The 15,297-nt window shown below is 44.9% G+C and overlaps 1 long non-coding RNA gene across 1 annotated transcript in view; it reads right to left on the reverse strand.

Annotated features, from left to right (window-relative positions):
* Positions 1–3,058: 3,058 nt before the first annotated feature.
* Positions 3,059–15,297, reverse strand: part of LOC150018973 (uncharacterized) — a 97,764-nt gene continuing 85,525 nt past the window's right edge. Inside the window, exon 3 of the long non-coding RNA XR_016509233.1 lies at positions 3,059–3,716. This is a non-coding gene — a long non-coding RNA (uncharacterized LOC150018973). The remainder of the gene's footprint in view (positions 3,717–15,297) is intronic.

Here is a 15,297-nt window from a genome sequence, read left to right on the forward strand (position 1 = left end):
GGAAACTGGGGTTCAAATCAATGATTTGGAATATAAGGAAGAAAAAACAGTCAACCAGTACAGAATGAGGAAACAAGAATTGAAAAAAAATGAGCAGAGGCTTAGGAACCTCTGGGACAACTTTAAACGTGCCAACATCTGAACCATAGGGGTGCCAGAAGGAGAAGAGGAAGAGCAAGAAATTGAAAACTTATGTGAGAAAATAAGGAAAACTCCCCAAATTTGGTGAAGGAAATAGACATATAAGTCCAGGAAGCACAGACAATCCCAAACAAGCTAGACCCAAAAAGGACCACGCTAAGACACATCATAATTAAAATGCCAAAGGGAACCTTAAAAGCAGCAAGAGGAAAGCAGAGAGTTACCTACAAAGGGTGTCAATAAGACTATCAGCTGATTTCTCAAAAGGAACTTTGCAGGCAAGAAGGGACTGGCAAGAAGTATTCTAAGTGATGAAAAGCAAGGACTTACAACCAAGATTACTCTATCCAGCAAAGCTATTATTTAGACTGGAAGGGGAGATGAAGTGCTTCCCAGATAAGGTAAAGCTAAAGGAGTTCATCATCACCAAACTATTATTATATGAAATGTCAAAGGGACTTACTTAAGAAAAAAATCAAAATTATGAACATTAAAATGACTGCAAACTCACAACCCTCAACAACTGAATCTAAAAATTAAAACAAAATCCAACTAAGCAAATCAGAATAGGAACAGAATCATAGGTATGGGGATCATTTGGAGGCTTATCAGCTGGGAGGGGGAAGGGGGAAAAATAGGGAAATGGTGCAGGGATTAAGAAGCATAATTGGTTGGTACAAAATAGACAGAGGGAAGTGAAGAATAATATAGGGAAGGGTGAAGCCAAAGAACGTATATGCATGACCCATGGACGTGAACTAAGGGGGGTGAGATCGCTGGAGGGAAGGAGGGTACTAGGCAGAGGGGAGCAAAGGGGAAAAATTGAAACTACTGTAACAACATATACTTTGTAACAACAAAATATACTTTAAAAAATAAAGACATAGTAAATGCCATAATGGGAAAGTCCAGGGCTCTGGTGTGGATCCTGAGAGGGGGGCCCCCCTCCTTATCTGGGAGTCAAGAAATGTACCAGGAAGAAATCCTTTAAACCAAAATGTAAGTGAATAGATCTTGGGCCAACACAAGGAGTGGGCAATGAAGGAAGGAAAGGCAAGGGATATTCCAGGCAGTAGGAATAACTATGGGAAGACTTGGAGGGCAGACTCCAGGATCTATGTGTAGTCCAATCGGCCTGTGGTAGAAACATAAAGAGAAATGCAGCTAAAGGGGTGGGTGGGGACCCTGCCAGGCCTTCTGAGCTACATGACAGCTCATGGACCATGTCCAGTGGACAATCAGGAGCCAATAAGGGCTTTAATCAGGACAGTAATGTAGTCATTTTGTGTCTTAAAATACTCTGTTCTATGGGAAATGGGTTGGGGTGAAGCAGAGTGGCGTTAGGCAGACTAGGAAGCTATTGCAGTAGATCAGGCAGGAGACATTGGCAGCTTGGGCTGGGTTACTGGCAAAAGAAATGGGAAATATTGCTTGATTCTAAGAACATGTAGAAAATGGAAAACAAAGTGAGCATCTAATCCAGTGCCAAGTCCCTGGCAACCAGCAATTTTCCTGTACTCAATACAAATGTAATGACTATGTGTTGAGTGAATGGATAAATGAACAAAAGACCTACTAAACAAGTAAATAAGCAAATAGTGGAATGTAAATGTTAGGTTGCATGAACCTCATCCCTCCATTGTACATTGGTCAAAAAGTGGTTACCGATTTTTAAAAGCCTACTATGTGCTGGGTAACAACAATATCAGGAACTTTCTATTTTATCACCTCTATATTATCTCTAAGCCTCACAAGACTCCTACATTGAGGTCTTATTATTCCCACTTTGTGGGTCAGGAAACAGACTTAGAAAAGTTAAATAGTTTTGTCACTTTCCCTCAGGGTATAGGAAAGACAACTATATTCCCATGCAGGTATGTTCTTTCCATACCTCTTTCCACACAGATTTCAGAATGACCCCTTCCAGATTGAAGTGTCCCAAAGCCTAGCTCCCCCAATTTCATTCCCTGCAACTTTGTATTGTTGTAATGAAGTGAAGGCTTGGAAAACATGAAGCGCAAGTTCCTGAATATGTATGTAGTTCAACAGTCCACTAATCATCTTCATCATCACCAGCAAACACTTAGTGAGCAGCTACTGCATCCTACCTATTGTGCTAGCCGGTAGGGATACAAAGGAGAATCGAATGCATTGCCCATCCTGGAGGAACTCGTCACAGAGTGGGGAGTGGGGAGTGGTGACCTAGGGTTTTGTAAGAGCATGTGCAAGGGCTCAGAGTGGTGAGCATATTGGGCACGTCTAATAAGCCTCGGCAGTGAGGCCTGTAAGGGAAAGTGGCATACCAAAATGGAAAGGTGGACAGATGGGCACCTGCATTAGAGCAGTAGTAACGGGGACAGAGAAGGAGACAGAGAAGTGAAAGATATCTCAGTGATGGGTCAGACCAGATGGTGAGCATTTGGTTATGAGAATGAATGGGCCACTGCCCACCTGAAGGTACTGAAGGATCTGGGGATTTCAGCTAGAGCAGCTGCCCAACAGACCCATGCTCTCCAGCCCCAATGTGGTTACTGAGACATTTCATTGTTTCTCAGGACTGATGTCTCAGGAGAAGGCTAGGACTCAATTTCCACCCTGACTCCCTTGACACACACAATTCCTACCTCCTTTGCTGCTTTTCATACCTGTCAAAATTCACAAATCTGATCAACCCACTTGCCCTCAAACCAAATAATTCTGTCTTTGGCTAAATAGAGAAGAAAAGATCAAGGATTTGAAGAGACACTTATTTATCTCTTTACCAGACAGTCTAATGAATAATTTCATGTTTGCAAAAGCTCATTTTGAAATTTGAAGACAAGAGATATATTGCAAGGCAGCTCTAATTCTGCGACATTAATTTTGCACTGAAAGATTTACTCAAAAATTAGATTTTACAATTTTAATGCCTCCATTCTTTTCTTTAAATAAGCTGTGAAATACAGTTAATTAGACTTAAACCCTGGGAGCTTAAACATTTGAGCTTTGGTGTAAGCTACAAAAGAAAGCAAGCTTTTTCACTTGCAAATTAAATCTAAATTTATTATATGCCTAAACCTATACCACTTGCAAAAATCCTACTGGGCTGAGGAGGGGTCTTCTTGAAGCTCCAGAAGTCTCTCTAGAGTGATGGCTGCGGGAAAGGGTTGGAAAAATGAAAGGAGAGACAGACGGAAGGTGGAAAAGACAGAGGGCATCTGACAAAGTTGTCTTGGGCAATATTATGGTATTCTTTGGAACATCAGTCTCAAGAATTGTTCCTTGGGGAAAAGAAGATTCTGTTCTAGAAAAAATAATAATAGGGAAGTGCCACACATCATGCTAACTCTGGGGAAGTCACGGGGTTTGAAGAAGTAAAACAAGCTAGCAAATAAGCAAACTGTTTTAACTTTGTTTCATTCAGAATTTCCCTTTTTGTCGAAACATCTAATATCGCACCTATCCACTGTTCTGTGGAACACAGTCTTCTCTGGACTCTGGCAGCTCCACCAGGATCACTTTCTTCTTCTTAAACATGGCCTTGGAGAACAGCCCAAACCTTCTGTTCTCTTCTACACGTATCTCTTCATTGTGAGCTGTGAAACAATCACATAAACAACCAGCTCAGAAATACAAAATCAAGTTCACAACAGACTGAGGAATTGGGGGACCCAAGGTAGCTATAACAAAGGTACTCAGTAAAGTGATCATGTTTGCTTTACATTGCTTAACACGTTGATCAGAGAAATAATTCAAAGGTATAAGGAAGCTGAGGGATGTTTTAGTCCAACAGCTCACCTAATGCTAGAATCCCTTCCAGAAAACCTGTGAAGGGTTCATTCAGTGCTTGATTGCTCCCCAGGAGAGGGAACTCACTGCTCCCTGGAAGTCCATTTCATCTATGGACAGATCTGACTTCATATGTAGATACAAGGCTCCCTCCTTTTAAGACCCTTCAGTGGCCTGAAGGTGAATTTGTCCAAGAGCCTGCCAAGTGGGCTTCAAAGTAGCTGGACTAGCAACTCCACTCCCAGTAACTCCCAGCACTCCTTATCCCTGAGTTTCATTTTTAAGTCGAAGACCCTCCTTCCAGCTACTGGTTACTAATTCCATGCCCAAGCCTCTTTCCTTAGACCACTACTTCCTCATCTTTCTGAGGACCATGGACTTGGTCCCCATAATCTAATGAAACTAAGGGGTCCTCTTCCCAGAATTAGGAGCTTCATAAATGCCTGAGGCCTGCCCATCAGCCTATCTATGACTTCCCAGCAGAAGTATCTTGCTAAATCTAACCAAGCCAAATAGAATTTTCAAAATGTCCACTGTGTGCCTTTGTCTTATGTCCTTCACTATTCAGGACACCATCCTTTCTGTCCACTGCCTATCATTCTATTCAGAACATAATTCATCTTCAGAGAAAAACAATAAAAATGGCAACAATAATAATAATCCCACATTACTTTTGCAGTTTACAGAGTCAGGGCTGAGTTTTGTTTAATTTGATCTTCACCAAGGCTCAAGTCATGGGAGTTACTTTTTGCTTTTAACAAAGTAAGCAGGCTCAAAAATCTTGAGTGATATACCCAAGGAAGAGTGAAGAAACAGGTTCCCTTAATCCTAGTTCAGTATCCTTATAAAACAACACGCTGCCTCCAAATATAAATGCTAACCACCCCCCATTTTCATATAATACTCATAGCCCTTAGTATCACAGAGGAGAGGGGAGGCTATTTATTCTTTACGTAACAAGTGAAAGAACCTAAATATTATTTTGTGTGTTACAGGATTAAGAACAATGCTTGGGCTTTTAAAATACCCAGTTCAGTACTTGTATCGAGCTAGCAGCAATGTAACTTTGAGCAAGGTACTTTGCCTTTGGAATTAACAGCAGAACTGAAGTCATGGAGCTCCTGGGAGGACTAAATGAGATAACACACATAGAGTGCTTGGCACATGGTACACACTCAACAGATGTTAGACTGAAGAGGAATATGGGCCAGGGAAGCCAAAAAAGTCTTCCTGGAAGAGGTAAGACTAAAATTGGGCTCAGGAAGTGGTTGTAGCTGTGGGTCTGTGGAAGACAGAATGAGGCCTACGCAAAGGTGTCTAGGCAGGAAATTATAAAATACATTTGAGATGGGGTGTGGGGAGTTATAAATAAGCTCCAGTCTTGAGCAGTAAATGTTGCATGGGTAGAGGGAGCAGGGAGTAGAAAGTAAGGTAGATTGGGTTGGGGCTTTGGAGTTTGGATGTCTTTCTGAGGCCCCTGGGAGTCACTGAGAGTTTTGAATGAAAATGATAAACTATGGTGGTTAGTCAATTGACTGATGCCTGGAAGCTGGGAAAAGAAACTAAAGAGTAGATAGCTTGGGAGGTTATTGCAGTGGCCTGGGTGATAGAGATGTAAATTAATCTCTTGCATCTTGTTTGGCTCTAGCAGACTGTGAAGTCTGACTCTAGCAAATTGCCCTACCTTATTCCCAATATCCAGGTGCCCTCCCATGTCATCCTGAGTACCCTGGGTAGTATTACTGGGTCTCTACAGGGGGCCCCATTCCAGAATTCCCATTTAAATGGTCTGACTTAAAACACAGTTCTAACCTTAGTCTGGGATAGTTCTTAACTCTTGCCTTCCTGGGGACTGGAACCTGTCCTTGGGACCCACCCACTCCTCCTATAACTCATCATAAGAACAGCAGTATGACAGCACCTTTCCCATGGTCTCAAATGCACGCACAGGAGTATTCAACCTATTGCCTGCCACAGGCAAGATACTGAGTTAAGTGCTATGGGAGGTGCAGAATTGGGTGCAAAAATTGCACAGCCTTCGGGTAGCTTGCAATCCAGTACAGAGGGTGAGCCCTTTACAAGAGTGACTAGGATATAAGGTCTAGGATGATTCAAAGAGCTTTGTAGAACAGCTCTGGCTAAACATATATGGCTGTACCCACAAAAATGACCCAGAGAGCCGCAATAATTCTCCATTTATTTGGCCAATATGACCTTTCCTATCAGAACTTTATGCAACCCATCTGTGAAGGTAAAGCTGCCATAGGAATGGCCATGATCCCTCCTGACCTTGCCCTATGCCTCCTCTTCTATGTCTCTGCATGCTTCAGATACCTGTTCATACCCCACCCAGCCATTGAAGTATATCTCCCCCTCTTAGGTCTGCAAACACACCCACAGTGGGATTGGGGTGGGGGAGAACCTTTCATGGAAAACAAAAGAAAAATACCAAGAACTATAAAAAGAAACATGTTGGCAGAGTGCTTGCTTCTCACTGCAAATTGAACATTTAGCAAAATATTGACTTGGCAGTCACAGACATGAGGACCCCAAGGCCCTGGACTTTTATTTGCTGAATGCTTAAGAAGTTCTCTCCAAACAGGTTAGGCTAGCACTGCTCTCAGGTCCTGTGGAATCCTCAGTGATGCCTTGAACCTGCCTTGTCTCTGATTTTGGGTCCCTGGTTACTCCCATTGGGCCAGAGCTGCTACTCTGACACCCTAGTTTTGTCCCACATGGCCCATTTTCATCAGGATGCTGCTCTCAGCCCTGCCCCAGCCTGGGCCTCCCTGTACTAAGCCAACAGATGTTTCTTTGCTTCCACTCAAGTCCGGACTTGGCTTGGTATAGTCCCTTCGCCCATGCACTCCCTTTGCTACATATACTTGTTTTGCTAATCCCCAAGTGCCAGTTAAAACCTATTCTGTTCCCAAGGAGGCTCAGCTTCCACACCCTTATTCATCCACACCTCACTCTCATCAGCTCCCAGGCAGTCTTCAGAGCTAACACCATCTTCCCCTGGCAGAATCATGCTGCCACCTTCCAAGGATTAGAAACAGACACCATGTCCCTTTCTGCCTGTAAACACCCCTTCCTCCACCACACCCCCCAGCTTCCTTGGGTGGGCAGCAGAGCTGGCCTGTCTAGAGCAACATGTTGAAGATGATAACAGCACCTTAAGCACCCCCACTGCCTCCAGCCTACCCCTCTCCCCCACATCTGTATTCTTGGTGCAGTAGAAGAGCAAGCTACCACAGTACCCATCTGTGCCGACTCCCAGCTTCAGATTCACAATGACTCCCTTTGTTTTGACAGAAAACCTGCATCCTTGGCGCAGCTGACAGTGCCCCACATGATGCTTTTCTCCCCTGCCTTCTTGGCCTCATCCCTGGGCAAGTCTCATCACATACCTTCCCTTCAGCCATTTGAATTGGAGGTTATTGAATGTGCCCACTCTTCACGCATCCTTCCTCCTCCTGCCTAACCCTCCCCATACCTAGAGAATGCCTACTGAAACTCTGCTAAACATCACCTCCACTGGGAACTCTCCTGGCATCCCTAGACAGAGGCAGCCACATCACCATCTATGGATCCCACTTCACTGTATTTGGGCCTGAATTACAAGACAATGCCATTTCTATAATTATGTATGCTCTGTCCCCCCAAGACATAAATTATGGCCAGATCAAAATCCAGATTCATCACTTACTAGCTGGGCACCCTGATGTAAGAACAGACCTTAGTCTCGGTTTCCTCCTGCATAAAATGGTACTAATGATGAAGTTGTTGTGAGGATTAAATGACTTAACAATATAATGACATATCCAGGTATACAGTAAGCAGCCATTCAATGTTGACTCATTCTATTTCAGGCTCTGAGACCCTAAGATATTATCACATAAAAACAATAACTACATTTATTTAACATTTGCTAGTTTTACTTGTATCAACCCATATAATGCTCATAACAACTCCATGAAGGTGCTATTTTTGTTATACCCATTTTGCAGATGACGAAACAGAGATAAAGAAACTAACTTGTCTAAGTTAAGTCAGCCACTCAGCAGCAGATTCAAACTCAGGAAGTCTGGCTCCACAGTCCTCAATCCTAAAGACTATAACCCACTGGTTCCTTAGATATTCACTAAACATTTATGTAAAATAATGAACCAGTTAGTCTGTTCAGCTTCGTATCCTTAGTGCCTAGCATGGACCCAATGCATACTGTGTTGTAGTAAGTGGCTGTTGACTAATGAGGAGCAGAGATTACAAGAGCAGTGGATGAGGTCACTCCCTGTGATCAGTTCTCCCCACTTCGTCATGTGCTCTATGAATCCGACTTTTAGAAGCTCCAGTGAGAGTGGATTTACTGTCCACAATAAACAAGTACAGTAAATAGAGCAGACTTCCATTAATTAAGAAAGGAGAGAAAGACCCCCCACCAGCTCATCCAGTCACAGCCTCTGGTCCACCCCAACAGCTCTGACACCTGCAGTTGTCTGCAGAGGCAGGAAATAGTGACCAGGATGGAGAGAGGTAGAGGGAGCATTTGACTCATTAGCTGCATATCCAATTCTGACCTTTGAACCTGACAGAATCTGAGTAGGGCTGGAGTAATGAATTAATCCAAGGGAAGAAGACAGTTCTGCAGTTCCTCAGCTATTAGCAGCCTGCTGTGAAGGGGAGCCCTGCTGAGCTGACATGTGCCATAGAGTTTGTTCCCCACAACCTGGCTCCTTTTGGAACCACCTGTTCTGGCCCAACCAACCTCAGGAAGATCAGCACATGATAGGTGTTCAATATGTGTTTGCCAATCAAGGGACTGATTGAAGAATGGATCATTCCCCCCAGGTTTACTGGGTCCAGAACCAAGCATCCTGTGATTTTGTGCCCCAACTAGTAGTTTCCATACCCCCTAGGTGTCACCCAATCCAGTCCCCTACCTTTGCCAGGGTCACAGATCAGGCTATCTCCTGTCAACAGATCACAAAGGAAAGTAGTCATCATTCTCCCCAGATTTCTTTCTCTTTTTTTTTCTTCTCTCTCTCTCTCTCTCTCACACACACACACACACACACACACACAGACACACACACAATTCATCACTCTCCCTTCCAGTCTCCCTGACTACCCACATTCTCATTAATTTATTAATGCCAGATCCAAGGGGTCACAGGATGGTGCTAGCATGAATCTTCTTCAAAAGAGAAACACAAGAGAGAGGGAACGACAGAGAGGAAGAGAGGGACCCTGCATCCCCCTGGCTCTCTTCCTCAGGCTGGGCTGTCTCTAACCCCAGGCCACAAAATTCATCACTCACTCTGATTCAGTGGGACAGTTATTTTATATTATTAAAATAAGAGATTATCATCACCGCCAATCTCCCTCTCCTTACCAATCTTATCTGAAAAGCAGGCATTGCTTCCTGCTCCCAGACCCCTAATTCTCTCTGCCTTGGCTGTTAAATCATTTAACCTGGCAAAGTGTCGGGAGATGCATTTTACATGAGAGACATGAGGCAGGGTAAATCTGGGTTGACTGAGAAGGCTGAAAATAAATATCTGAGGTGTTGCCAATGGTCAAAGGAGACTTAGATGAGATGCAGAGTCAGGAGGGGTGGGATCTCCTCCCTCTCCCCTCCTTCTTAGTGAACAAGAGAGCCAAAGTCTGATCCCCTTTGCAGAGAGGTTACTGAAACCCAAAACAGACACCAGTAACAGGGGCCAGCAGACACCATGTAATCAAGACTTTCCTGGACTTCTAAGATGGAACATTGCCATGCATGGCCTTATCAGGTACTGGGACTGAGATGAGACCCAGGATTCAGCATTCAACTTGTCCCACTCAAAGCTGGGCTGCAGAGCTTTGGAAAGACCATCAAGCATGAGTTCCTAGATGAGAAAACTAGGGCTCAGAGAGGGGTGGGGACTTAGCCAAGGGTACACGATATTAACAAAAACCAGTACTTGCATCCACATTTGAGCCTAGGGATCCTGGCCCCTGGTCCAACGGACTAAAGATCAGTTCTTACCCTGGTCATTTTTGTACACAACACTTTTGTACACAACACTTCGTAATTAATAAAGACCAGCCTAGTTACTCAGGAGCCTGGGTTAGAACACAGAGAAAGTTCATTTACTCATGGGTTCATTTTATCAACTTGAGGGCCTGCTGTGCGTTAGCCCTGAGCTGGATGTGGGGATGCCATGTGGAGCAGACACAGCTGTGCCATCAAGGAGTTCATGGTTAGATAACCCCAACAAGGCAAAATGCTAAAGACAATGATAGGTAAATGGTTTGGGTTGAGAATATAATTTTTCCATATGCTTTATCAATCAAATGGAGATTTTGCAAACCACTCTGTGAGAGTCCCATAAATGCATAAGTGCCCTAGAGTTCATGCTTGGCTTAGAAAAAGGAAGCAATGCTCCCTTGGACATTTGGCATGTAAATTGCTGGTCCAGGGTATAAACCCAAATGTCTTGCTTCAACTATCATGTCAGACTACTAAAACAGGGTTGGGGAGCAGAGTTGTCAGATTTAGCAAGTAAAAATACACAAGGCCCAATTAAATTTGAATTTCATATACGCAACAAAGAAGATAATTTTATGATGGAGGTGTGTCCCAAATATTGCATGGAACATAGCAAAAAAAAAAAAAAAAATCATTCATTGTAGTCTGAAATTCACATTTAACTGGGAATCCTATATTTTACCTGGCAACCCTCTGGGGATGGGAGAGAGAACAACTTGGAAATGAAATGCACAGTGACTCCGGTGAGAGATGTCCCACCTCAGGAGCCAGAAGTTTTTGGAGTCCAATGGGTGTCTCATTGATTTCCAGGGGAGGCTGAGCCCTTCCTCCAGGATAACATCTCCCAACCCAACAGCAGCATGAATGGCCTCTTGCAGCTGTGCTAATGAGAACACGCTTCCCCAAACAACAGACTAATTGATTTAAAACTTTTAATGCCAGATGCTTGGTGGAAGCGTTTTAATAATCCTCAAGTCAGAATTAATCATGTCTCCTGATCTTTAAGGAGGGCAGTTATTAAATCCTGCAGAGGCAGGGGATGGGAAGAAGCTGTTTTTCCTAGGTCATTTTTTCCCACTATTCTCTAATTATAAGCCCTGGGTCCCACTGATGGGGTGCAGGTGGGGAGCAGAGACATGATGTGGGCTGGATGTGGTATGGAATGGCCCCTGAGGGGCAGGAAGTTAGTTAGCTTAGCCGTGGTTGCTTGCAGCCCAATGCCAAGGTGGGGTGCAGGGGAGGCCTATTCCAGGGGTTCTCCATCAGCCAGGCCACAGTTAACTGCACAGCCAGACACACATGTAGAGCCTCCTTTTTCTTGGGGATGGGGCACTTGCTGGTGAATTTCTCTCTTTTTTAACTTCCAAGAAACATTAGAAGACTCAGCTTCTCTGAATGTGGGAATGAGAAAAAGGAAAAAGGTATTCTGTAGTGGAATCAGGGGCTCTTCTGCCCTCTCATGCTGCAAAGTGATTTGCTTGCTGCCTCTGCTCCCTCCTTAGCACCACACCCTCCATAACCTCCGCTGCCCTTTACCCTTTGCCTCTCTCCTTTCGCTCTGCCCATGGGTTCTTGGTCCTTTCCCCTCCTAGATCCAGAAGGCCCCTGAATTCCTCCCTGTGTCTCCAAATTTCCGTCTTCCATCCCTCTCTCTCCTTCTCCCCAAGTTTCCAGTTCTCTGTCCCTAGCTCCTCTCAATTAAGTCTCTTACACTTACAATGTGCCAAGGTTGTCATCAACACAAGTTCTACTCTGTATAACCCTCCTAGTCTGTAAAGATTGTGACCCTTTGTTTACAGATAAACCAAGGTTAGGTTATGTTACATGGCTTGTCCACAGCCACACAGCTGCATTATACAAGCCTCAAGGTCCACTCCACCCTGAAGGCTTCATGCCCCCCCACCCCTCCCCATATATTTTTGGTCTTCAAGTTCCTAAAGTAGGAATAATTAGAGGGAGGAGTTCACATAATGATAGCAAGGGTTTTGCCCTATTCAAAGATCCTAAGACCACATGCATGCTGTGTATTCACATGCAGGGCTATCAGACCACCTGGATATATTTGGGAAGTGTCATTAGGAAGGTCATGGTCGGGGTGAAACCATCTGGGCACCTAAGCCTCCTGCTAACCAAGTCTTCCCATCTCTGTCTATCTCTCTCACTCTCTCTCTCTCTCTCTCCTTCCATTTCTCTTGAGAGTCACTCCAACTCCTGAGGATGGCATTGCTCCCACCTGTATGCCTCACCCCTCACACCCTTACATGCCCCTCAGCACAGTTGTGGAGATGCTAAGCTCTGAGCAAGCAAGGGCCTACCAATAATCTCCACCATATACTAAGTCCAACCCAAAAAAGACACAACCCCAGCACAGCCTCGAGAGTGACATACTCTGCCCCTATTAATGCTGAACACCCTTGGGCTCCCTTGGTCCCCCGATGCCCCACTGTCAAAGCTAAATCGATACTCCCTTTTTTCTCTGCAAGAACATCTCAGTAATCCTAATTAGTCACTATGGCAACCCCAGATGCAGCTCCTCATGGCCTCAGTGAAAAGACAGAAGGATGAGAAGGGGTGAGATGGAGGTTAAGCCTACTTATTGTATAATGCTCTGCCTTTGATATCACCTAGATCCACATGCTAAGTACCTGGAAAGAAACAAAATCCTGTGTAAATTAGAATGATACCATCCAATCCCCTGCTTATACCCTCACTAGTAGCAGCTGATAAGGTCATTGTCTGCAGCCACTGGGCCTGACCTCCTCTGCTTGGCAGCTGATGGGGTTTCAGTGGTGGGTCACTTCCATCAGGGAGGATGGGCTAGGGCTGTGAATCCTGCCAGGCAAAATGGCTGTGCAGGGGCCGTTGCCTGCAACAGCCCCACCCTACCCTTTCCGGGAGGGTGTCCAGGGGAAGAGAAGAAGCAGGAAGACCACTGCACAGAGCCTTTCCACATGTCTCTTCCCTAGAAAAGAATCATGGGGCTGCTACTATATTTTCTTGGCAGATGGATAACTCCCTGCTTGGTTGGGGTACCCTCAAAGCCCCAGTCCTGCAGTGGGCTCAGGTATAGTCTTCCCATCTCTCTCTCTCTCCTTCACACACACACACACACACACATGCACGCACGTGCGCTTCCTGCCTGCAAATGTGTCTTCCCACCCAGCTACCCTAAAAAAAATCCTCTGCTCTCTTCTCTCTTCAAGGAACTCAGTACAGCTGCCTGCATGAGCTGGGCCTTCATTCTGTAACTCCATAACCCTCTGTTGCCAGGATGGAGGTTGGCTCTACAGCTGCTGCCCACATTCACCAATGACCTCAGATTCCTCCAGCTCTGCCCCCTACATTGTATTCTCAGAGCCAGGTTTTGCATCCCAGAAGAAGTGGATTCAGGCTTTTTCTCCCAACACACCACCCTGTCTATGTTCTACCTACCCCACATTGAACTTCTAACTGGTTTCCCAGTTGCTGCAACAGAAGACTCCTGGGTTCATACTATACCCCAGCTGGTGCCAGAGTCTCATAAGCTGTCTGCAGGATTCAGTACAGTCTCTTTTCTCAGCCCAGCTGCTCCATGTGCATCTGAGCAGTTTTTGATACTACCCTTTGTCAGAGAGAGAACCCTTGCTGGGAACCCCTCCAAGTTTGCCTACTGAATTTTTTGGTCTTCTGCCCCTGGGAAAAGGATAGCCCATGAACACTAAATTTCCCTCAATGTTAAACAGAATGTGAGAAGGCCTTGGCCATTCTGGCTCCCTTTTCATCTGCCCCTTTCATGACTTTTCTTTTGACAGCACACAGAGCACACCCAGTGGTCAACCATCCACTTTTGAACTCTGGTCAACACCTAAGGCTTGCCCTACTTCCTGCCAATTTGCTCTATCAACCACCCATCTTCTAACCTTTTAGAGGACACTTAGCCCTGTACTGGATACTTTTAGGGATACAGAAAAACAGGGAAGCATTCCCATATTCTTATCCAAAAGGGATTAGAGAGCACTCAACTGTCCAGGTCTAGCCTGTAGAAGACAAAGGTCTTTTCTTGGTTGTGACTATGAACAGAGAGGCAGAACAGCTGTGGTATGGTGGGAGAAGATGCACTTTAGAATCATATTTTGTTACAGAACCTTGGACAAATTGCTCAACATCTATGAGCCTCAGCTTCATGGAGATCATAAAGTCTGATGTGAAATGTTACTGTGAGGAGTGAATGTGATAAAACCTGAAGAAGGCTTTTGAAATGAAGAAACATGGTACAAATGTAAGGAACTATCATTATCACAGCTGTGAGATAGGACCTCAGTGTTCTTGCCCTTGGGTGGGTGATCCACTCATGGATCCTGCTCTGAGAGAGAAGGAATCACTAGTTCCTATCAGGCCATGCCCCTGTGCATTCTTGTCTTCCTCCCCAAGGCTGGTCCAGGATAGGGGATTGTCATTAGAGACTTAGAAATGGAGTCCTTCCTATCACCACTTGCCCATAGATGGGAGACAACTACATCCTCTTAAACTAAGATGTGGTGTGGTGATTTTCTTTTTACTTCTGAATCCCAATCCCACCTGCCTGGGAACATGTTCTAAATCCCTCACTTCACAGAAGAAAATGTTCCCATTAGCTGAATTTTTTATCAGGAATGTAGGCATAGGCACATGTCAAACACACCATTTGAGTCCCCACAGCTCCTGTAACATAGATAAAGCAAGCATTGTATTTATTCTTATCACATCGATGAGAAAACAGAGGCAAGAAGATGAAGGGACTTTTCCAAGACCATGGAGCTAGTGAGTTTCAGATCTGAGACTTCTAATTCCCAAATCCAAAACCTATGCTCTCCCCCGTGGCTGCAGCTGCCTGCCTCCTGAAAGCAGCCCCACCCCACCCTGCGCCTCCATGGCCCACTCATCTGCTATTCTGGCAGGGTAAGCACTTGAAGAAGCCCCTTTGCCCAGAGGGCATGTTGAGTGGAATATTAGGTCAAGGTTCATCTGCATTTTTGGCGACAGAAGGCTGCTGAGATCATAGGAGCCTCTTTGTGCTCTGTGGGGCTGGATGGGAATGAGAGGATGTCTGAAGGAGATTACAAGCAGTTATAGATATTGCTTGTCATGCTACCACCAACAGACACCTTTTTCAATTGACTAGTTACTTGTATTTCCAGAATAGGGAATGCCAGATGTATTTACTGCACCAAAAGAGCATGCAGAAAGCACTGGGAAAGACACCCAGCTGCCATGTATCAGTAGAGGCCAGAGTAGTTTAACCCCTGGTGGTCTAGTAATCAGAATTCCCGGGGAGCCAAGGATAAATGAACAAGGCAACCTGCATCAAAGAAATGAGTGGAGACTTGAAAGTCCTT

This window comes from Furipterus horrens, unplaced genomic scaffold (assembly GCF_987537825.1).
Source record: "Furipterus horrens unplaced genomic scaffold, mFurHor1.1.pri manual_scaffold_2, whole genome shotgun sequence".
NCBI classification, from domain to species: domain Eukaryota; kingdom Metazoa; phylum Chordata; class Mammalia; order Chiroptera; family Furipteridae; genus Furipterus; species Furipterus horrens.